Source organism: Corvus kubaryi, unplaced genomic scaffold (assembly GCF_017639235.1).
Source record: "Corvus kubaryi isolate FWS band 111438036 unplaced genomic scaffold, C.kubaryi_AGA036_p1.0 37354, whole genome shotgun sequence".
NCBI classification, from domain to species: Eukaryota; Metazoa; Chordata; class Aves; order Passeriformes; family Corvidae; genus Corvus; species Corvus kubaryi.
The window spans coordinates 14,065,715-14,090,174 of record NW_024581116.1 but is presented as its reverse complement, the minus strand read 5'-3'; the positions used below and the strand labels follow the sequence as shown (position 1 = coordinate 14,090,174).

Here is a 24,460-nt window from a genome sequence, read left to right as displayed (position 1 = left end):
ACAGCCACATGGCCCTGCAATATCTCAGACAGCCCTGCCCTTAGCCTCTGGTGGTCTCCAAAGAGTCTCTGAGAAGGGATACAGTCCCAACAAGCATTATTCCTTACTTTTCCCATATTCTACAGCTCTGCTCTGGGCCTGGTCATGTTGAAGTTCATCTCTCTGTTCACAATTAAACAGAATAAAATATTAGGTTTAGCATCAATAATGGCTAAGACCCTCACCTCCAAATCTCCCACCAAGCTGCACAGCCCTGAACATGATGACATCCCTCTCACTCACACAACAGGCCTTTGTCTTGAGACATGAGACAAAGCCAGGAACGGGACGTACCATGTGTTGCTTTAACATATTCAAAGTTTCTTTCAGAAGGTCACCTCCTGTGTTGGCAGTTCTGTGCTCAGGAACAGCAACAAAAAACACACAGCTTAGCTGAAGTGATGCTGGATGGGCCCTTCCATTGTGAAAACTACAAATTTGCAATACAGTGGTGCTTAGAAGCTGCATCCACAGGCCCCACAGCACTGTGGGCACCCTGTGAACTGTAATAAATGTGACAGAACAGATCATTAACTACCAGACCTATGACAAATCATTTCTTGTAAAGGCAGGATATACTTGTATCAAAAATGGGTGTGCTGCTTTTGAACAAATCACATGGACAGAGACAGCAGTGTTTCTGTTTGCAAAGGCCTCACACACCAAACTAACCTTACCTCCACAGAAGTACCTCAGCTGACTACACAGCAAGCACCTTTGTTGATGCTGATACAAAAAAAAGTACATAAACATAGGGAGAGTTTGGGAATCCCAGACTCTCTTTCCCCAGCTCCCAGTTTCTACTTGACTAGTATTTTCATCTCAAAATCCTGGAGGAAGAGCTAGGGATTTAAAACATATTATCACCATTATAGCAACATTTGTGGAACTTGGATGTAAGTAGGAAAGCGGTCATAGGGAAGACTTTGGAGGAATTACTTGAAACTTGGTCTGTGTGCACCGCTGGAATGCTTAATGCTTCTCCAACAAAGTTCCAGTTTAGTTTTACAAGCATGGCAGCCTTTGCACATTAGCGCATGTTATGTGAAACATCACCCTGCTTTCCCAAAATAGCAGCTCTAATGAGTTTCGTGGTAGCTGTTCCACTGATCAAACATGGGTTTATGAGCAATACAAGGAACCAATAAGGTGCCTGTGCCCATGCATCAGCCCAAGTGCAGGCAAACTGCAGAACGGCTGCTGCCCGCACAGACACAGTTTGCTGGCTAATGAACAGGGAGACATGAATACAGTCACACTGCAGTTCATTAATCAGTTCCAATGAAGTAGTAACAACCTTGTGAAATTGTTCAACCAAATCTTTCAAAAACATAGTAATCTGGATACACCTTTTTATTGGAAAACAGAAGCTAAGACTCAGTGGTACACAGATGACAAAGGTTAAGCCTCTCTCCTCCAGCACACGTACAAGAGATAGAATGAAAGAGACAAAAAGATAGAATGCTTTCTATGCTCTCCCTTCTTCCACTAAATGCACACAAGCCCCTCCAAAAGCCAGCAGTAAGCCTGGGCTCCACCTGAGGGCATCATCTTGACACAAGGACACACATCACGTTTATATGCAGTACTGAATCCCTAAATGGGAATATTAGTACTTACCTTCTGTCCTTGAAAGCTCCTGTAACAGGGCACAGGAGCTGGGCAAAGCAATATTGCTCATCAGGAGATACCAATCACTGGTGTAACTGGAACTTCAAGAGCCTAAAGATAAATTTCTCTGGCAAAGTGGGTCATATTGCTTCGATGGAGGTATGAAAAGCAGTCAACGTACTATAATCCCAATTCCTAACATATGATCAGACACATACTAGTCTTCTATTCAAAACACCACTATTTTGCCACCTGACAAGAAACACACTCACACAACCAGACAGAGAAGTGGAATGACAAAAAAGTCACCTTGGTTCATGACCAGGGTGAAGGCACATGGCCATAGCCAGGAACGCAACTAAGAGAGATCCTGATAATGACTACAGCAGAAACACCCCAAGCACACAGCTGTAAATCCAAGAGCCTTTACACCACAGAGTCCAACACACTGCCATCATACAAGGAAAGAGATTTTCACATATGACAATTGCACACGAAGGAGTGCCCCATCAAAATACCCAGGCAGTCTGCAAATCACTCCCCAGCTACAGCTGCAGGGCCTTTGAAGCACCAGGTTGCTGGCCTTGAGCTGGATGGATCGATTATACAGCCTAGGCTGGATATGACTGGCAAGACTTAAATTGGGCAAACCTACCACAGAAAGACAAAGAAGTATTGCCTGTATTACATAGTACTTAAGCTCTCCCCACCACCCAAAGAAGCTCAGCAAGGTGAGCTTCTGTGTTCCCATCAATTTCCCCCTACAATATCTATTTCCCAGGAGACAGGAACTAGGCCTAGCTACAATAATCAGGTCCCAGCTCATAGGATCTTGCCCTCCTTCATGCACTGGGATCACATTTATGTAGGTATGCATTTGCTCAGCCTCTCACTATCACACATACAATTAAGTTCAGCTTCTTAAAGTTCTACCTGTAATTGGAGCCAGCTGCAACCTTTCTGACACACACTAATTGCCAGTAATGATTTAAGCGCAGTCAATTCACATGCTGCAATTGTTTTAAATAAAGGAATCTCTCGTACCTTTTCCCTGAGAAAAATCTGTTAATCTTTGCTGCTGACTTATCAAATCCTCCAGTCACCTGTTTGCCATCATTTTCATGAGCTGATAACGTGTTTATTAGAGCCATAATACGCAGGTGGAAGCATAAAGGTCTCATTTGGTGGAGTATGAATTCTGTCTCATACAGCTGTATGGAAAAGCTTGGTTTCACCCTTCAGCTGTGCCTCAGAAAAGAATAAGTTCCAAAATAGTATCTTTTATTCTTTTCAAATGGAATATTAGTTCTTTTAAGCTCAGTACACATCTCAAAATACCATTTAGATGTGCATTACAGGTTGGTTTTTGTAAAGCTCCAGATATCATCGCTACCTATGGTAAATCTATCTAGCCTTAGTTAATTTCAGTTTAATTGTATTCTCCTTTTAATTATTTTTCATATTTAAAAACAAGTTCTACAAAATAATGAAACGTCATGTGAATTCTATGAGGCTGGTTTAAGAGTTCTTCCCACGCGCTATTTTAGTTTCCTGCAGAAGACCTGACCTGAGATATTGTAGACAACACAATTCTGGCAGAAAGAACCCAGTATCTCTTTGGAAGTTTTACATTCCTTTCTGTAGTGTTTGGGGGTTATGGTTGGGGTTTGGGGTTTTTTGGGGAGGTTAGATATTTTAGGCATGGAAGTGTCTGATTGCTTTTTAAGACATGCTATGAAATTACTACCTTCTGTGCACCAAGTTTATCAGTGTACTTTTTCCACCACTGAGTTACTCAGAGTGGACAACCAGATAGCAAATGGATGTTCTGCTGCAGCTGAGTTCACTGGCCCTTTGGCTGGCTTATGTGTGTGTTGTACTGAATGCCCTCAGCTCCTGGGGCAGTATATACTAAACCCCAGGCTTAAACAGGGTCTAACCCAGGTATCTGCCATCTCCAGAAAGAACATTCATAACCCTCGCCTCACCTGTGAGATTATGCAGGAGAAAAAAAAATGTATGGACCAGAATTCAAGTGAGGATGTTCTGCCAAATATTTTTAACTATATAAAAGAGAAGAGAAATAAGTAAAAAAAGAAAAGTACTGACCAGACACTCTAGGAATCAAGGCAGATTTTTCAGGTGAAAAAATAAGCCTGAATCCAAAGAGAAAATATGTAAGAAAGAAAAAGACTGTAAACAAGAAGAAAAGTGAAAACTTAAATTGTGTTTGGGACAAACTTTCCAACTACAAGAGGAATTTCATCTGAGTTAGGATTCCTTGACTTGGCTCCTGAAAATATAAAGAAGGGGCCTAATTCTAGGACAGTATATGGCTTACTATAAAACAAATCTAGCATATAATAATTTCCTTCCACAATTCCCATGACTTGTGGCACAGGCCCAACACCTCTTCCATGATTCACATGCAAGCCTCCCAGGAGAGATGTGATGGCCAGATTGTTAGTTTTAGTGTATGAGTAGTTTGGGTGAAATGACAAATGCTAGCATTCAGTCACACTGTGGAGAAGAGACGACCACAGTTATGAGCAAAGGGCAGAGCTCCACTGGCAGATTATTATTAGCATCCTGAATATGCGTAAAAATGTGGTTTTTTAAGGTAAATAACATTTTCCTACCTAACTGGCCAGTCCTCAGGGACAATTTGTTAGTCATTCCACAGCATGGGCCAATTCCTCTTTTCCAGAGGGGGGAACAGAATGTCTCAGCAGATCCAATAGTCTACCAGGCTGATGTTCTGAGGCGCCTTACAACTCCTAAAGTCTGCTTCTATCCCCAGTAATCTCCTGAATCTGCATTTTACACAAACTCTGAGCCAGTGCTGACCATGCCCAGACTAACACCTCCTGGAATAGCCTTCCCTACTGCTGAAAACCTTGCCAGAGTAAATGAAGTACCAGTTTGCTGATGCAGTCTATTCCAGAATTCCTCCTAGCTTTAACCTTTCCAAATAGTCCCTAAATGTAAAATACAGTTAATCTATGTCTCTGACTCATCAGATTATGCATTCCAAATTTTATGTTTGTTGTTAATTACCCCTTTTTTTTTTCCTGTTTGCAGATTAATCACAGATCAATCCATCAAAAAGTGCAGAGAAACAAGTCCCAGCCTCATAGTCTTTGCTCACAACTCATTGCTCCCAATACAAGACTGATCATTTCTACCACATGTTATTTCCTCCTTGTCCCTGACTATTTGGCTGAAATTCTTGAATTGAGGAGAATATTGATAAGTATCCAATAATGTATGCACCTTTGAAGCATTACAGAAAATAAAAGGCATTATTACGAAAATTTGTGAGCATTCCAGATTCACCAGTTTTTCTAAAAATATATCTCAGATATCCCAGTATTAGCAGACAAAAAAGAATTGGAGAATACAAAGAAAAAAATAATGAAGAAAGAAATGGAAAAAACCTTGCAACATTTGACTGTAAAAGCTATCATTAGAGAGATCATATTATGCAGTTAGTTCTATCTAACCACCTCACCTAAAACCTGTGGCAGTTAGAGATAATTCAGCAGCGGAAAGGAGAAAGGCAGAGGTCTGCCTCAAAGGGCCAGCAACATCCTTTTTTTTCTCTCAGAGCAGTTCTACTTCTATGTGTGGTGTCCCACATGCCCATTGGACCAAGAGCTCTAAGTGGGAGCACCAGGCCAGTTATTCCTGTTTTTGAAGGGGAAGTGAGAGGAGAGGCAGGAGGAGGCAAAAATGGTGGTGACTGCTGGAGAAGCAGAATTTGAAGACCAAGATTTCCCGACTGAGATTAGAAGAAAAGATGACTGAAAAAGCAACTACGTCTCCTTGGATATTTTCCGACACTTCCCAAAATGTATCTGGACAGCACTGGTCTTATCAGATAGAGGAGCTGAGAGATGGAGGTGAGCCAGCTGACAGCCATGTGAGCAGAGGGCAAGGGACAGGCAACATGAAAGCTCAGGCTACTGCAGAGCAGGGGAAAGCATATGCTGCTATTTCCCAGGCAGCCCCTTAAGCATGGAGAAAGGAGAGGAATACCACAGAAACAAAGCGGGCCATGCCTGAACCCCTGGGTGATAAACATTTAAGGACAGGGTAGAAAAGAACTGCTTAGAGCCATTACAAACCCAGCACTGCTGAGTTCAGCCTAGGCCAAGGCACGCCAGCCCGGCTTGCCAAACTTGGAAGTGGCTCCCTACAAACCTAAGCAGCCTCTTACCTTCCTATCTGATTGGCTCTTAATGCAGTTCCTCCATCTCCCACGTGTGAACAGTTGTAATGTTATGTTCTTACTTGCTATAGGATACCAGAGCTGTAATAGCAGTGGAAAAAGGCTGGAGAGAAATCAGGACAAGAACCTAGGATTAAAGAAAAAGGCCTGGTTAATTGTCATTAATAAAAAAACCTAAACAGAGTTGCAAGCTTCTGTATTTATCATGTGAACTTGCCTTGAAAACAAACAACCACTAGTCCCCTGAGGACTTTTCCAACAGTCACTGAAGATATCTAATGAGGCAATATTTAAGAGACCTAATTATAAGAAAAAATAAACCTTGATAACCATCTTATCCCACATACGGCTCATATATGACTCAGAGTTTATTTTAATAATCCTCTCAGGTTAACACAGCACAGTCCAAGCTACACTGTAGCAATGCAGCTACCAAGAGATCATGAAGAGGAGCTGGGAAGTCACTCACAACAGGATGCCTGACCAAACAGAGGTGAAAGACCTCTATGTGCTACGAAGGGCTGCAAATAGCAGCCTTGAGAAAGCAGGGCTTTGCATTGCAAACTCATATCATTATATCAATTTTGGCCACTTCGCTCTGATCACCTGTGTCAACAAGGCATTTCCTCTGTTCTGTACCTTGAGCCACATGCTGCACCTGCCCTTGAAGGAGGAGTTATTGGATTAACCCAGCTTCCTCTTATCTGTGTTTACTCACCAAAATTACTCTGCAGAGAAAACTCCCTGAATCAGTCCCAGACCTGCAGTTTCACTTATATGCAAAATCTCAGATGAAGCATTAAACGTGCAGAAAAAAAATTAGAAAAAAATTACCTCATTGTGAGTAACCACCACAAGCCAAGCTGGGTGAAGTCACTGGGGATTTTTCTTTCCAGCACGCCCACACCGCTGGGACTCTTTCAGAGGGACAGACACCTGCAGTGCTGCTGGGCAAAGGCAAACCTTTTTTCCCCACTTTCCCTGAACTGGGGAAGAAGAAAATGGGTAACTACCAGAACAGACAAGGAAACAGGTTCAGACACGTTACTTTTGCTGCTTGTGTTGGGCCAATAACACACAAAAAAAAAAGGTGGAGTCATAAGGAATTCTGCTTGCTAATACTAGTGCTGGCTTTGCTCCAAACCCATGACCCTTACTACATGTCACTTAGGATTGCTGGGCAAGCTGCTAGAGTCACTGAAGCAAGAGCGAGAAATCCCCAGATTTCCTACTGTGTGTAATTCTGCATAGCATGAGCTAACCATAACCCCCCTGAGATACCTCTTGGTTTTAGTCTCAAAATGGGCCCAAAAAAGGATATACACACCAAAAGAAAAAAAAAATAATTAGAACTACACAGTCTTTCTCTTTAAAGCAAGCAACTCCTGACAGCCAAAGACAATAGACTTCAGCAACATTTTGTTACTTAAAGCAGCCTTCCCATCCTGAAGTGGGAATAAAACCTCAGAGCTGTACGCCCAATTGCTGAGATGGAGCAAGATAGAGTTCCTAATGAGTCTTCCCACTGAACAATCGGCTTCTTCAAGGTGAGCAGAGATTTCAACTGAAGGATAAGCAGGAAACTGTTAATGGCAACCTTAAAAGGTTAGATAAGGGAACAGGTTCCAAAGTACCTTATATTTATCTACTCAGCTTTCACCTGCAGATACTTGTCACCACTTACTGCCTCCTCTGCGGCCATTAATGACCCACCATATTGCTTACAGAAGACTTCACAGTAAGTCATTTGTGTGAAAGAACTGTAAACTCATATCTACTTGGGAAAAAATGACAATGTTCTCCTTAAAGGCAAAGGAAATGGGTCACTTCTCTCACCTGTAAATGGTAATTTGCCTCTGCTGAGACCATTCTCTAATAATAAGCCTGTACTTAATCAAAACCAGTGACTTGCATCTTAAGCCCAGGAACCCCAAAGATATTCCTTCGGCACATCTGCTGAAGCTTTAACATACTGATTCCTAAAGAACAGTGTTTTTTCACAGCATCCTGGAACTCAGGAAGCTCTCATCATGACATCAGGGCCAATTCAAAATTCAATGAAGACAGAACATACTGGTGTAACTGATGCAAGTTTAAGTTGGATCTTGCAGCTTTCTAAGCCCTTGTGCCATTTCTGCAGACAGACAAGAAAATCCTGGTCAAAACCAGCCTATACCCACAAATACGCCAAACTGCAGATTCAAAGAAATATGCCACCATTTTTCAAAAGTGAGGAGAGTATGGTATCAGTACACTGAAACATTTTCTTAGCCTATCTTTCTAAGTACTTATAGCAGTGCTTCTGAAGTCCCCTTCTTCTGTCAAGTGGAAAATTTCTGAGATTCCAGAGGCCCACATGTGACTTGGATAGAAAAATGCAAGGCCCAACCTTTTAGCACACAGGCCACCCACATGAAGAGATCACTCACAGGACCTGGGATAAGAAGTCTGAATTCTCAAATAAATCGAGAGTTTGACCTTGGGTGGGTTTCACAGAGCTTAGAATCAAATCTAGGGAGTCAAACAGACATGAATACTGTGGCCCTTTGCTGCTACAGCTTCCTGATAGGAGAACAATAATCAATGCTGAAGAATAACTCAGTTGCAGGAATGTAGAGTGTTGACAGAGGTATACTGGAATACTAGATATTTTAAGTTGTAGGGAAGAGGAGATGGGAAAACAGAATTTCTCACCAGAGGAAGGAAAATTAGGACAGAAATTAAAAAGAGTAGTTGACAAACAGCACTCTCAAATACAACCTGCTAATCTGAGGGGATACCTACAACAGAGAATGTATCTAAGGTGTTGTGATAACTTGGTACCACATAATTTTCTGGTTGTCTGTGAGTTTACATAGCTGCAAGGCAATCATTTTCCCCAATAAAATCATTCAGCAAGCATGTTTCTAATGATTCACTCAACTTCTAAAATAAACACTATCACAGCTGATTATAAGCACTTACCCATGCTGTAACTGCTGTCATGTTCAGATACACAGGAGTATAATACTACCTTCAATAACAACACCAGAAAAATGACATTCATTTTCTAAGTCAAGCAAGGTCTTACTTTCAGCTCGAGGGCATTCAGCTGTCTGCCTGTAATATGGGAACTTTTCAATGTCATCTCCAGGCAAGCCCAATGTTCAGGAAAAGTTCTACAAATCAAAGCACAGACCATATGATTTTGATGACAACCCGCTCACCCAAAGAGAAAAGTGCAGGATGCATGCAATCCCTTGCCTCTCCCCAGTAAAACCAATACCTTTATTTCCCCCTGCAATGGTTTATATACTGAAAAGAAAAATAACAATGGCTATTAACCATCTGCTTCTCACCATTACAGCTAAAATGTGGTCAGCTGAATAATTTACTTCTTTTTGCTCTGCCTGGGAGATAAGACTGGTGGGAAGGAAAATTATATTCCCAGCTCCTAGCACAGGAACACATAAGGGACCTTCAGTAAATGAGAGAGATGAGAGAGAGAGATAAAGAGGCTCCTATTTTCTGGTAGAGATGGAAGTGGGGATACGCCAAGCACAAGAAGACAAACCTCCAGCCAGCAGGAATGTTCCAAGTAGCAGTAGATGGGAGAGGAGCCGAGAGAGAGCCCACAGGGGAAAAACATGGTGCAGGGAGGTCTCAGTGCATTCAGGGCTGTAGAATACACACCACATGGTGATTTTCAATATTACAGTTTTCTGAAACTAGTTAACAGGGTCCCTCTGACAGCCTGAGAACTTTTTATGAGACTGATTTCGTTAAGTGGATTGAAATTAATTCACAAGAGATGCTGGACGTCCTCTGAGTTGTGAAGAGCACTGGAGAGGTAGAAAGAGATGGGATAGGCAGGTACAGGCTGACTGTCACACCTGGGGACAGCCAAGGAGCACGGTGTTGGCCTGCACGTACGCCAAGGGCTGGTGCTTGCTGATAAAGAGGCAGCATTTTTACCTCAGGGTAGCCAACATGCATGTCAGCTACCTCGAGGTAAAATAAGTGACAGTGAGGCACTACAAGTTTTACCATGAGGTGACTTGCCAAGATGAGTGTTGTACCCTGCCTGGGGTTGACCTGAGGGAGTTTACTTCATAGTAAAACTAATGTGTGTTGCCTTTGCTGAGATTTCTTATTCAGACAGTTGACATGTACCTTTGTTACCCTGAGGAAAAACCACTCAGGTTTTCTGACAGTGAAAATATGATGATTCACATCTTGGTGCCCCTGTTCAAGAAACTGAAACCATTTTGCATTTGCTCTGGGTGTCATTAGTAATTTTTCTTCACTTACTTTCACTTAAAAGCATATAATTCGACCAATACACAGATGCATATGCTCACCAGAGAAGCTTCTGCAAATTTTGCAAAGAATTTTTTCATATACTGCAAACATACTTTACTTTTCATTTCTGCACAGAACCATGTTTCACCATGTCAATTTCTTGCAAACAGTTAAGAGGAAATTAACACAAGACAAATTAAATTTTAAACCAAAATCACTCTGGAGGAATAACCCATCTTCTTCTTTTAATTAGAATAAACCTTATTGTTCAGCATTTTAAAAAAGAATTAAAAGTCAACATGCAGGTGAAAACCCTTTCAAGCATACATAACTCCTTATTATTCTGCTCATGTGCCAGTATCACAACACACCAAATAAATATTAAACTTTTCACAAGCATCATTTATTGGGAAGAAAGCTAAATTCTTGCATGAGTATTATTAAAACATTATCAGAAGCTTCCACACTAAACTCACTGGGCATCAATTTCATACTCCTTGCATCCCTCAATACATATGCTGGGCAATAACTGTAAGAAATTCAGGGTAGGGATGGCCTCTCCTTGTTTAAGAAATTGTCAGTACCATATATAATTTCACTCCTACTTCACTGTAAACGATGATCAGTGACAATTAATAACAATCTTAATGATTTATAAATCCTTTATAAAGGATTTTAGAGAGATGTCTTTTAATTAATCTTGGCCTCTCTGTAGAAATATAGCATAGGAATTGGATTGTTTTTAATGGGCCTCCTTCAATCAGGCAAGATAGAACAGACTGATCAAGTTTTCTCTGACCCTCTTCCACACTCTCCTGCCCCAGTAAATCGACCTTTCCTACTCCATGGTACCATGAGCAGCCAGCAGATGGATACAACTGGTGGATGCTCTCCCATTACAAAACTCTACAAGGTTGTGCATCTGCACACAGCAGTCAGAAACACGTGGCATGCCTGCTATCAGCATTTTGTACTCATTGGTAGATAAGCCCTCAGCTGCTACCCCTGGCACTTCCCACCAGGATAACAGGCACATCCTGGCCGAGGTCCGATGTCTCACATCTGCCCTGCGCCACCACTTCGGATGCCTCTGCCCTTTGCATGATCACATCAGGACTTCAAGAGTGTGGGCGACCTGTGCAGCTACTTCAGTCTCCAGGAAGCTAGGTCACATATCAGGCAGGAGTCAGGAGGCACACGTAAACATCTAGCTTTGGGCTTAGATCCTCTCAACCCCTCTCAAAAGACTGAAATTTTCCAGGCTCCCATCTACACAAATATGTCTGTATAGAAATAGTTTTGTAGTCACAACTACTGCAGCGATAACAAACACACAGGCATAAAAAATACCTTCTTATCCATCTCCCAGAGCACTTCAAAGGTCAGAAGCATTTTCCCACCTGATTGTTTTCATTATAGGACAAATTTATGTATTACATAGTTGCTCTGAGTTGGAACATGCAAAGACATTATCAGCAACCAATGCATTATACAATGCAGTAAAAGATGGCCTGGGATTTCTTCTACTTCAGAGGTTTGGGTCGTGCTTCCAACCTTATTGTACTGATAGGCTAAAAAATTAGTATCATAGTGAAAGCCAAGATTCTCATTGCCATTACCTTCATTCAGAAGCTAGAAAAATGTCAAATATTACAAGAATCAAAATACAAATCACAGGGGAAAACAACGAACAATCTAAAGGAAGACCAAATCTGCCATGCCACACCAGGCCCACTGCTCATGTTCAGCATCCCACTCCTAGCAGAAACATTTAATCACTGCCTCGGATTTAGAGAAAGACAATAACCCCATAATGCACCTGATCAATTACGAAATGCTGTGTATGGATAAGGGAAAATCCTTCCTGATCCCTACAGAGACTAGCCAATGTGCTCATATATGAGATTTAATTAAGCCTGTATTATTACTTCAAATGTTACAACTGTTCATAACGTTTTCTAGGCCCTTTTCAATCCAGCATGGCATTCACATTTACAGCCTCCTGTGGCTCAGAAGTCCACCAGCTCAGCCTCATGCTGTGAGGCACCTTCTGTGGATGAATGAAATTTACTGGCCCTTTTGCCTCATTTTCTTAATACAACGCCATGCCAGGCAGAAATCTAGAGCTTTTTTGATGCTGTTGCCCACCTTAGGCAGTCACCTCCAAGTCCGCATGGATGTTGGCCAGGCGATAGAGCAGGGAGGTTGAGAGGAGAAAAGGAAGTAATTGAAAAGGTGCACCAGGACTAGGAACACAAGCCCTTCTCAAGCTTATCTAGGACACTCTGAGTTTGCCTGCATATGCAAAATTAGGATTATATCCATAATGGTGCAATTATTAATAAAAAACAATAATTAATTATATTATAGTTACTTCAGTCTCCCTTCTAGAACATCCCCTCTGCTTTCTGCCTCTGCAATCCCACAAAAATTTACTTTTAACATGTTGAAAGCAGCAGATAAGAGAGAAACGCGAAACCTCAAGTCCAACTATAAAGAGAAAAGGAAGGAAGGAAGGAAGAGGGAAGGCAACAAGTTAATAATTGTTCAGAATCTGAAGTCTACAGTAAAGAGGGAAATAGTTTTGTTCTGTTAAACAAACACCTTACTAATGACAGGGTCGCCTGCCCATTTCACACAATCCTCTGGATAATTAAAAAACAAAAAACCCATCTGTAGTTTCAGCCTGTGCCTTACATAAAGTCAGTTCTGAAGAAAATTACTTGGAGGGGGAAGGAAAAAGGGGAACTGACAGAGAAGTCAATTCAGAGAAGAAAATGTTGTGTTTTTGGAAATTCTCCTCCCTAAAATTACACAGTACCTCACTTTGGAAACTCCAGAGTAATGTTTCAGCAGTCCTGGAACAGAGTGAGACCTTTGGTAATGCCAGCTGTCAATCTGCCCCAAGTGTGGCTGCAGCACTGCAGAGCCGGTGAGGCCAGGAGCTCCGCAGCCCATCGGCTGACTGCTGGGGCCACATCTGAACTGGAAACAGTTTTCTACATGGAAAACAGAAATTTCCAATGGAAGTTTTTGATTTTGAAGGAATTAGGTGTCTTCCTGTAAATCTGTATGACTGCAGCTTATCAATAAACCAGAGCAGAAGTCCACAAGCACTGGAGCACTTGCCCAAAGTGCAGGGCCTCAGGTAGGTGGGCTTGTCCAGCTTGAAGAAGAGATGGCTTTAGAAAAACAGCAGCCCCCAGTGCTTTTGAGGATAACCAACAAGGAGATGGAGGCAGGTTCTTCACCGCAGTACATAGTGGGAGAGCAGCAAGCACAAATTGCAAGTGGGGTTCAGACTGGATCTGAGGAAAATATTTTTTCACAATAAAAGCCTTTGAAATCAAGCAGGGGAACAGGATGTCCAAAGAGGTTATGCAACCTTCATTCCTGGGGGTTTTCAATACCTGACTGGACAAAGCCTGGAGCAACCTGGTCTGATCTTTTAGCTGACCCCATTTTGAGTAAAAGGTTTCACATGAGGCTTTCTAAGGTCCCTTCTAATCAGAATGATTTTATGATCTTAAAACTCCCTGCGTGCTCCACCAAATAGAGATTTAAAACTGAACCACTTGGAGCAGATGACCTCATTCAGGTGCAAACCACACCATTCCCTTGCATCTCCTTGAAATTATGTTAGAAATCATTCAGCTTCTCATCATCATCAGTGCCCATCTAACTGCAGTTTGTTTGACTAGAGAGCTCATCAAGTACTTCCGTTATCTGACACTTGTTTATAAACCTTTCTACAGCATTCACAAATGCTATGCAAACAGTGCACTAACAATAATGAATCAAGGCTCCTGGAACATCCAGAGCCCACCCTGCAGCCACCAATTTCCTGCAAGGCTTGGAGAGGCTCTATCCCATCCTTTTATCTGTTTTAGTTGCGTGTCCTTATGAATTATATCACCTGTGATACTGAGGGGCCTGTTTGCCCTCCAGCACGGTATCATTAGGCTTTACTATCATTACCTATCTAAAAGTTTGGAGGAGCAAGCTGAGCAAATGGAGCAATCTGTTTTAGGTACTAATGCTTTTCTTCCTGTTAATGTCACACTTGTGAAATCTGTCAGTATCAAACAAGCATATGGTATCTAATGAAGGACTTTGACAAATTCTCAGCAGTCTTGAGATCAGCCTCTGAAATGTGAGGACGTTCAGCACACAACAATAAATGCAGTGGTCCATATGGGTCCCGAGGTCATGAAAGTCCAACACAAAGTATATGAAGTCACTGCAAAGATTCTAATAAAACTTTACAGGCTTTGGAACAAGCAAATGGAGCAGGAACAGCAGATTGCTATGATTTTGGAGAGCTTTGTGATTTCCCTGTTTGGCAAAGAAAAATGTTAAGAATAGGAATCCAGGGAACAGCAAAAGTATAGGCTTCAAACTTTTCACTGTCCTATAACACAGTAACATCACACTCTTCAAAGTACTGATCTCTGCAACACCTCTGCAAGGTAAATACAGCACCCCTGTTTTACAGATTCGGAAGTGAGGCACTGGAAAACTATGTTGAAAACCATACGATGAAGAAAGAACTGAATCCAGGTCTCCTAAACCCCAGGCCATTACCTAGACCTGGTAGCCATTGTTAACATGTAATTTCTTACAAAATTAAGGTGTTTTCTTCCTCAGAACGGGTCTGCAAAGATTTTCTAAAACACTTAATCTTCTCTCAATTTACCAAGATTTAAATTTTTCAAAATTTAGACAAACATTTGACTGAAATGTAACACAATAAGTGTTCAAATTAGATCACTTTTGAACACTGTGAAATGGGATTACCTTGGAAATTTTTTATTCCATGTGCTTTTCCTACCTTTTTATTTCTACTTTTGTACAAGAATAAACCATTGCTTGTTGAAAAGCTGCAAAGACTGGGGTCGTGGTGTCTAGAAACTACAAGATTAGACAAGTAAAATCTACCACAACACCTGCTGCTCTTCTAGATGCCCTACACACAGCACTTTTAGCAAGAATTACTGAGTCAAGAGATACCTAATTAGCACTTAGTCTGCATCTAACCTTCTGCATCTGACCCAGGTGCAGAAATGAATATGCTAGCTGAAGTTTCAGTTTTCTAGCTTTCTGTTTTTAATGAAAAAACTGCTTTTCTGTCAAGGAAGAGTTTAATTGAAGTTTTTTTGAGCAGTCCCATTGCCAAGTGCTCTCAAGGCCCATTAATTCACCCAGTAAGGGCATTTAGTGTCTCTAAGTTCTCAATACTTTTGTACTTGACCCTCTGGGATCAACATAACATGATACTGAGAGGAAGAAAAGTAGTTCCAAGTAGCGCAAAACCTAAAACTGATGATGCACATTCCCTGGCAGATTTAACTGGGATGGATGAAGCATTCACCATTGCCAGCTGTCGCCTCTGTCCCTCTTTTGGAAGTTCCATACCAGGGAGGCTTTAGCAGAACAAGTATCCCCTCTTGAGTCAGCAGGGCTTACAGCCTGAAGTCAGCAGGAACTCACAGGAGGACAGCAGGCTCTCAGCTCCCTGGCCAGGGTGCAGGCCCACATCACACCCCGCTGGCCCATGGCAAGACACAGGGTGGGGAGGGAAAGGAGCTGGAGCCGTTTCTACTTCAGCTGCCTCTGACTGAAGTCTCACCAAGCATGAGTCAACACCCAAAGCCGGTTAGCGGGCTGCCAGCATACAGCTCTGCTGGTTTATAAAAAGGAATGGCCCTATAAAAATAGTTAAGGCTCAAACCTTCAGCATGCACATCTGCTCTTTGAGACAGACTCTAAGGTCACTTTGAATCACAGAATTAAATACATGGCTAGTGAAATGCAAGAAAAATGACTGCCTTTCCCCTTGTGTCTCAACTTTTATCTGCTCATCTGAACATTTTGCAAAAAACAACAGAAAACCTATTACAAAGATTGCTGGTGCATGAAATGATTGAGAAATATTTGCAGTTTGAAAGCAGTTTCACTTCCTGCCTGATACCACAATGAAGCTTTTTAATAAAGTTAACATCACTGTTATTTGTTTTACATCTATGTTTTTATTTCTCTGTTTTATGTTTCTTGAATACTTATGTTAAAAAAACAAAAAATTCTCTCCTAAATCCAGAAGTTCCTGAGTTTTCATTGTAAGTCACACTGCTGATAATGTAATAATGTTTCTAATAATAATGCTTTATGCTTACACTGTAAAGCAGCTTTCATCCAAATACTTCAATGCATCCTACCAATTTTAGCCAAGCTACCTAAATATAAGCATACCATTTAACAGCTGGGCAGCCTGAAAGATTTTGTGACCCTCTTTCCACAAGCATGGAAACTGAAAAAGTATGTTATGGAGTCCTGAGTTAAAATGCTTCAGGAGCCATTAAACTATACTGCCTGTGCAACACCTATGCACAGTAGCTAAGCTCCAGAGCTGATAGAATACTAATTAAATTAATTTTACAAATGCTTGTGTGCTGCTGTTTGTAAGGTTGTGTTCCAATATGCAGACAAGCTGTTAGATAGTCATAAAATGTATTTGTGAGTTGTGAAAGTAATGAATAACTATCTAAAGACTGTCCTACTAAATAGAAAACATAACAAAAAGCTATCATATGTCCCCTACTATTATTTTTGGTTACTTAAAATGTTTCAGCTGCCCACTCAAAATCCACGTGAGCACTATCGTAATCTTGCAGGCTCTGTCTCTTTCTAGAAACTACTTGCACAGTGTCCATAATAAAAAACCTAAATTTGTTCATTACATTTTTAACGAATACAGTGAAACACAAACCCAAATATCATTCTGCCCAACAAAGGAATTGCTACAGGGATGGCTGGCCAATTGTTCTTGCTTTTAGTTCCAAATTAGACTCTCTGGTTTCTTTGACAGCCTCTCCCAAGGTGGTGTAATTGGCAGTGACAGCATGGCCATTACCCCATTAAAACCACACAGCCAAACTTTGGTAACATGGTGATAACCCACCCTGTGCTCTGCACTACCTCAAAGGTCATGTTTCTTGCATCTTCTTCTGAAGCCATCTGGGGGCACCTGTTGGCTGGACTCTGGGCCAGTTCTTGCAAAATGATGGACATTCTTATAGAGCTAAGTAATGTGACATATACATTAAAAGTCTTTTTGTTAACATTTTCTTCCTATGTGGAAAGTTAGATATGCATATTTAAATTAAAAGCTTTTATTTCTATAGGGCTAAATGAGTTACAAGACCCACACCAAAATATGAACATGATTAGTGACAAATGTGGGAAATATGCAGTAAGATAGGGTGTGAAGGGCAGGAAGCAAAGATGGTATTTGGGTGATTCATGTGTGCCTGTGTTTTCCAAACAAAAAATTTATTGCCCAGGGACAATCCCAGAGTGAGCTGGTGTGAAACCATCATAATACATATATTCCTTTTGCCTAGGTAGACCTGTGTACTTCAGATCCTTCCAGTGCAGCACACTGGAAGGTTTATGCACCAGGATCTGAAACAACTGGAAATAGCAGAAATCCTGGAGAAAAGCTTTTTCTGGTGTGCAGAGATCCTTCCCCTTCAGGGAGTCCTGACAGCAGTCTGAGGCTTTCACTATTCTCTGTCTCAGCTCGCACATTGCCACTGCCCACGTTGACACAGGGAAGGGCTGAACGGCCAGCGGAATGCAGGACTTGTAGCACGTGTTTCCAGGTGGGCAGTGTCACTATGGGACCTGCAGAATCTCCAGTGCTTTGAAATTCTGCTTTTATCCTTCCTTCTTTCTTCAAGCATAACATTTCTTTTTTGTTTCCTCATCTTGACTATGCACTCAGACACACAGAGATCATCAGGTCACTGGGGCAGGGCTGGGCTGGCAGTGTCCCTCAGTGCATGCAGACTTGTGCACGCACACACCTGGCAGGATGACCATGTTTCAAGCAAGACACCAACAGTGGATGACAATTCAAGTGGAATATATAAAAGGAAACGTGAAAATTGGAGGAGAACGTTTCCCTGTTTCAGCAGGAAAAACAGTCAATTTATAACAAGGGACAAAGTTTTATAATGATGGAATTATCATGGTATACTTTTTTTCTGGTAATTCCCAGAATTTCCGCTGCCTATGTGAGGATATCTTCTATGCCCATACCCCTCATCCTTGCATTGCAATCCACTAAACTTACTCTTTCCCCAGTACCTTCATATCCACCACTCCAGCTTCTTATGGCTGTAAAAACTCCATACAGTCCTACATACCTGGAACATACAGAACATACATACCTATATTCATTTTCAGGCATATAAAGAGCTTTAGGCAACACTTTCCAATTCCCTGAACCTCCTGTGTTCTTCAAATCCTCTTCTCTGCATTGCCCAAGATTTAGGACAAAACCTTTCAGAAACAGATAAAGGCACAAACTACAATGTTAAGAGTGCTGGGAATTGCATCTCTCCATACCTACTTTCCACTAGACCTGAGCACTTGTCAGTCAGGGTACTAGCTTGGCTTCTCTGTGCTCCAGAGAGGTAAGGCTGTATTTGTTCATCCTTGTTTGGCTAACATATAAAATATATATGCATCTATCATATGAAGAATTAATGTTACTGTGTTGATGGGCACTGTAATAAATTACAGGTTACACAATAAAACAAAACAATGACCCATGTCATAGGAATAACAACTGATAAACATGCTGTCTCCCTTTTTATAGAGCATTTCAGATTTTGTCTAGGTTTTACTGCTCTGCAAGCAACATTTGCTTTGTGTTAGGTTGCTCTTCTCTTTTATTCTCCTTTAAAAGCAATGGAGATTTTTTCTTCAGTTACCAAATTTTTGTTCTTATCTTATATACCACTCCACTGTCCACATAAATGCAGCAAGATCAACCAGTCAAGTGCACCTAAAGCAAACTTGGAAATAACAGGAATAAAGCGATATATTCCTCAACCCTTCCTTCAGCAAACAGCAACAAACAAAAGTTGCTAAACAGTACAAGCCAGCCAACATGAAAATCTCCAGCATTGTTCTCTTCTCGATCTTGATTAAAAAGGCAAAAAATTGGAAAATGTGGGAGAGGAAAATAAAAAGCATAGACAAGTACAGCTATAAGGACAAAAAGAAATTCTTAGGTAGGGCATTGTATCAAATTTCCAAAGCTTTTTCTGGTGTATACCAAATACCTCCTCATTGATTCAACTAACAGAGGAAATAGCAGTCTATTGATCCAGTGAGCATAGCTGCAAGTCATATGTGAGTACACAGACACATATTAAACACATTTTGGAAACAAAAAGCAGTTTTTAGTACATCACCCCTCTCAACATGGCTGTAGCAATGCTGCCAATTGTGCTGCAGTTTAATATAGATTTCCTATGGAAATTAATTCCACATGCTGAAGGCTTACTGGTTAATGCCTATGAGTCACTCATTTATCTGTTTTGCGTTTATTGACTGTCAATGTCATAGAATAACCCCCACCTTCTCTTGTTATGAGACAGTGAATAGTAGCTCCTCATGTTTCCTCTATTCAATAGTTTCCAATAACTGCCTTATGCTTCTCAAGGAAATTTTACAGTGTATTATATGTCTTTTTATACAGGCCTCCTAACTAGGATCATTACACTCTTATTTAGTCTATTTAGTTTCATACAAAGTTTGTGAGGAGATCAAATACTTACAGTATAATTACTAAGCTCCTAAACTGTATATTGTTAAAAATTATATGTATATAATTGTATAAAGAGTATATTGTTAATATTTTCCTTATCAATCTGTTTCTTTGCAGATAAAAAGCAGTTGTTAGGTGAAGACATGCAAACATCATTGCTAAAATGAGAGTGGATGTTGCGTATTCACTTTCTCCATGTGATCTCATGTAATTCTGTAGGGCTAATTGAGTGTGTTAAGGTTATGGTTTGGTTTGAGATCCAGTTTTGCAAGGAAAGCATTATTAACCAAAGCTGGATCCTCTTACTCTGGTTTTTATTCTATTTTATTCTACTTCAGCAAGGCTCCACCTGGGAGATTTGCAGCTCAGAAACAGCCTGAAGTCATTGTCTCACATTTAAGGCAGCACATCTAGGGAGACCAATTTCCCTTTTGTATTATCAGTGCTCTTCATGTAACTGATAATTATAGGTCAGGGCCTGATTCTCAGCTTACCACAACAATTGTGAAACTATTAATGTCCACTGAGTTTCTCCCAATACAATAGAGATTTCCAAACCCTGCAATCAGCTAAGATAAATATTACAATTTTGTCAATGACCTTCTGTGGATCCTGGTGACCATATGTTTGAATTCTAACATACAAACTGGACATAAATATCAGCACATTATTTTCAAACAAATTGTGAGGATAGTTTTGTTAAAGCAACATTTGGTAAAAAGTCCTTTAGTGAATTAATTTCTGCACTTAACAGAAACCAAGAAAACAATTATTTCCTGTAATTGGACAGTTTGATTAGAGGCAGTTGGTGCAGAGCTGAGAAAACTGGAGCCATGAAGCCAATTTTAACATGAAGTACATTTCCTTTTCTTTAGGATCCAGAAGCATAACATGCAAATTGTTTCCCAAAAAAAAAAAAAAATCTGTTTCTATTTATTATCCCTTCTGGTATTCTACCCATAGTAGAAGTTTTCAGCTTGGAAAGAGTTGCATACTTGATGCTCATCATACACAGTGATACAGGTATAAAGAGAACATAGACTTAAGAGAAAGAAAAAAGAAAAATGTCTTTAAGACATCTTTGAAAGAGTAGACAAGAGATGTGGTGTTGTGGTAAGGATCTTTTCTTGTAAACCCCAATTCAAACAACACACCCTCACTAAACTATTACCAACTGTAGCTTTATTACTTTTATTACAAGTACTCTGAGGAGTCCCAGTGATGAACTACTGTTCTGGCCAGCATACAAAGAAGCACCTTGGACTGCAATAGAATTAAATTTAATTTGGCTCCAGCTCAAATTTCAGTGTGTATCAATCTCAATTACCACACAAGCAAATACAATAACCAGGTCTACTCACCCAGCCTCAGCCCACATTAAGCCAGACACCATATCTAATCAAGAAAAAACTAAAGTCCTGCCATGGGATGGGAAAGAGGTTGACCATTTTATAAACAGCTGATTTAAAGCATACCAAATACTGAACATTGAACTGAGATAGAATTAATTTTCTTCTTCATGGCTCACTTCACTGATCATTCACAGGAGTATGGTTTAAACAACTGAAGGATAAAAACCCCAGGGACAAATTTGCTGCTGGTATAGACTAGCATATAACTTTGATCAGTATTTGGTGTAAGAAATAAGTCTGAACAATGGGAACTTCCTCCTCAGAGAATGACAGCACACCAGGAACTGCCAGTGCCACCAACCTCTCTGGAAGCTGACTCCTCATGTGCTGAGGTGGGAGATGCTCATCACTGCCATTCTGACATGGTACAGAGGACGTGACCTCATCCCACCCGCTCCGACCGAGAGCCCGCTGCACATCTTGACAGCAGGCGAGAACAGGAAAAAAGCCCTGCGCTGGGCCCGGTGCGTGGGAGGAGGAAGCCGCCTTGGTTAGCTGTCACCCAGCGCGACTGCAAGCAGCTGCACACTCCCACTCCCACCACCTGCATCCTACAAGCAAGCTACACCTCTGATCTGGACTGAGACGCTGTGTGAGCACAAATTTACCACCCCAGTGCTGCTGGGAAGGAGGAGGCCTGTGCAAATGGTGGCACTAAACCACCAAGCGTGGTGAGCAATGTGGTGGCAGGAAGGAGCTTCTCAAGTGCAAGGCAAAACTTGCAAGGGCCACTCTAGGCTTGTGAGCCTTCCCTATCACATTGCTCACAGCTGGGCCCAATTCCCCCACCTAGCCATGAGTGTAGGAGTGCCTTTGGGCAAAGCTTCATCCAGAAGCACTGTCTGGTGAGGAACATTAGCAAAATGCACACAGGTCAGGCCAGAAGCATCAGCAGTGTGATGCAGGGAGGGCTGACACCTGTGCGGAATACAGGTGGATGACTTACAACATGTGATGGGGTAGAACAAACCTGCCGAGCTGGTGCTTGAATGAGAGACAACTAACACACATAGATATGTTGGTACTGTTACAACAGTAATATTTTCACAAGAAAGATAAGTACTGAACAATATCTTTACTGTACCAGGCACAAACTTATCAACATCAGCCATGCGTGACCTCTTCTCCATCTATTCTTTCCTTCAATGAGGTATTTATTGCAGGCAAGAGCAGGCATACTTGCAGGGCAAATGACTTTTTGCATCAGTACTTGTACCTTTTAAATGAGAGTAACTTGCTTATTATATCCCAAATATTTACAAGTTAGGCTTAGTAAGAACATAAGAGTAAGGGACAACATAAATTCCAAGTGGTTGCTTAATGCCAGAAAAAATGTTCTTTGTTCAAGAAATTCACTAATTCTAAGAGACAGAAGTGAGGCTGTATGAAATCTAGGAGTGTCTATGTGACTCTAACACACTTCATTGGTCAATGCTAGCAACTTGTTAGTTCCAGCTCAAAATATCATCTGTCTTTTTCTTAGTTGTCCCAAAATTGTCCTTACTTTGGCCATTAACTCTTCCAGAGCAGTCCAACCAGCAGGATGATTGTCAAGCATGGCATTGGTTCAATAGTGACCCGACAAAACGATTTGATATAATAGGAAGAGTCATTACCTACAAGATGTGAAAATAAGCACTTTCTGAGTGACTCCTTGAGTTCATGCCTTCCTTGGCAAGTCTCTAAGACATGCACTAAAATGAGAGGAAAAGGATCTGTTCTGAACATAACGCTCTGGATGTTGGTCTGGAAGAGGTTCCCTAAAACTAGAAACCTGCTACTCAGCACTGGATAAACTTGGTCATCCTGTGTTACACTTATAATATCCACTTATTCCATAGGATTTGTAAATTTAATTTTAATCCCAATATCAATCCACCAAAATTCTTTCCATTTCCTCAGAGAAGTCAAAACAAAACAAATTCTCTTTGGTAGATACAGTATTTCTCAGGCAATCATGCTGACTATGCATAATCAAATCATGCTACTTAAGCTCTCTCACTGTACTGCTCCTTAGGTTTTCCAGCCTCCTCCATGTGGATATTTCCTCTTTTCATACTACAGTATTTACCTAAATCATGCAAAAGCACAGGGGTACACTGGACAAAACTGGAATAAAGTCAACACAGATTTTAAAGATGTTTAGGCATTTAGCTCCCCTGACATTAGGAACAAGACATCTCACAAAATCTGGTTGTTAGAGTGGGACTGGAACAAAACTGCATTCCTCTATGCAGCTGGAGTCTGATGGTCCTGTTTGAAAACACTCTTTATCACCAAAGTGGAGAGAAAGCAGGCACAGACCAGCTGGACACAATGTCAACAGCTATGCAAGGGCAGAGGAACTCCTGTCCTTATTTTGTTAAATCTCCAGCAATCCCAGTCTAACCAGGCCTAGTCCAGGAGCAACTGCTACTGAGGAATGCAGTCTCCTCAATAACCTACTATTTTCCAGTTCAGACACAAGACACCTCTCTCAATTCATCCTGTTGCAACAAATATACTACAATACATACACTAACAACAACAAAAAGATTCTACTAAAACAAGCCCCTCCAAGAAACTTTGGCTCTCCTGGGAGGAGAGGCTGAGAGAGACACTATGGCTGTTTTTACTGAAGGTGCTCAGATACTCCAGCAATGAATGTGATGCAGAAACACAAATTAAATAGAAACCACCCAGCTGACAAGACTCTGATGTACTTGGATTCTCCCTAGGTCATCACTGACATTGCACACTCTTGCCAGTCCTCCAGCACCTCCCAGTTTTCTCACGTTGTCCCAATTGCCTCAGAATTCAGAGAAGCTGGTTACCTAGGCATGGATTATATCGACCTTGAGAAATTGAGTTTTCAGGCATTTTGATTTCATGATCACCTGTGCAGGTCTGATCCTGATCTTCTCTAGTAATTCTCTTTTCTCCCTTGGGAAATTTCTGCCATCTGTTCCCTTATTCTTTCCTGAAAATGGAGGCAAAAATATAGCTTTTAGCAACACCCTCAGTAAATGCTTTCGTTTTCTCTCATAGGCCACATCATCCCTTTCAGTAGCCTGTTATTCCAAATGCACTGCAAGCAAATACACTTAATTGTATTTTAAAGTGAGCAAAGGTTTCAATTACCAGTTTCGTTCTTGCCCAGTGCATATATTTATTTCAAACACTTATGCATGTTTCCTTTCATTCACCATCTGTCTTATTTTATTTCCATTCATTCTTTCTGTTGTGCATTGTCATCTAATGTAGAGCATTGTACTGGAAGTCAGGTCT

At 41.1% G+C, this 24,460-nt stretch overlaps 1 long non-coding RNA gene across 1 annotated transcript in view; it reads right to left on the bottom strand.

Moving 5' to 3' along the window:
* The window catches only part of LOC121666998, a 180,226-nt gene extending 156,076 nt beyond the window's left edge, over window positions 1–24,150 (bottom strand). Inside the window, exons 1-4 of the long non-coding RNA XR_006016872.1 lie at window positions 24,007–24,150; window positions 8,952–9,039; window positions 6,716–6,867; window positions 5,870–6,008 (exon numbers count right to left, since the gene is read on the bottom strand). This is a non-coding gene — a long non-coding RNA (uncharacterized LOC121666998). The remainder of the gene's footprint in view (window positions 1–5,869; window positions 6,009–6,715; window positions 6,868–8,951; window positions 9,040–24,006) is intronic.
* Window positions 24,151–24,460: the final 310 nt, after the last annotated feature.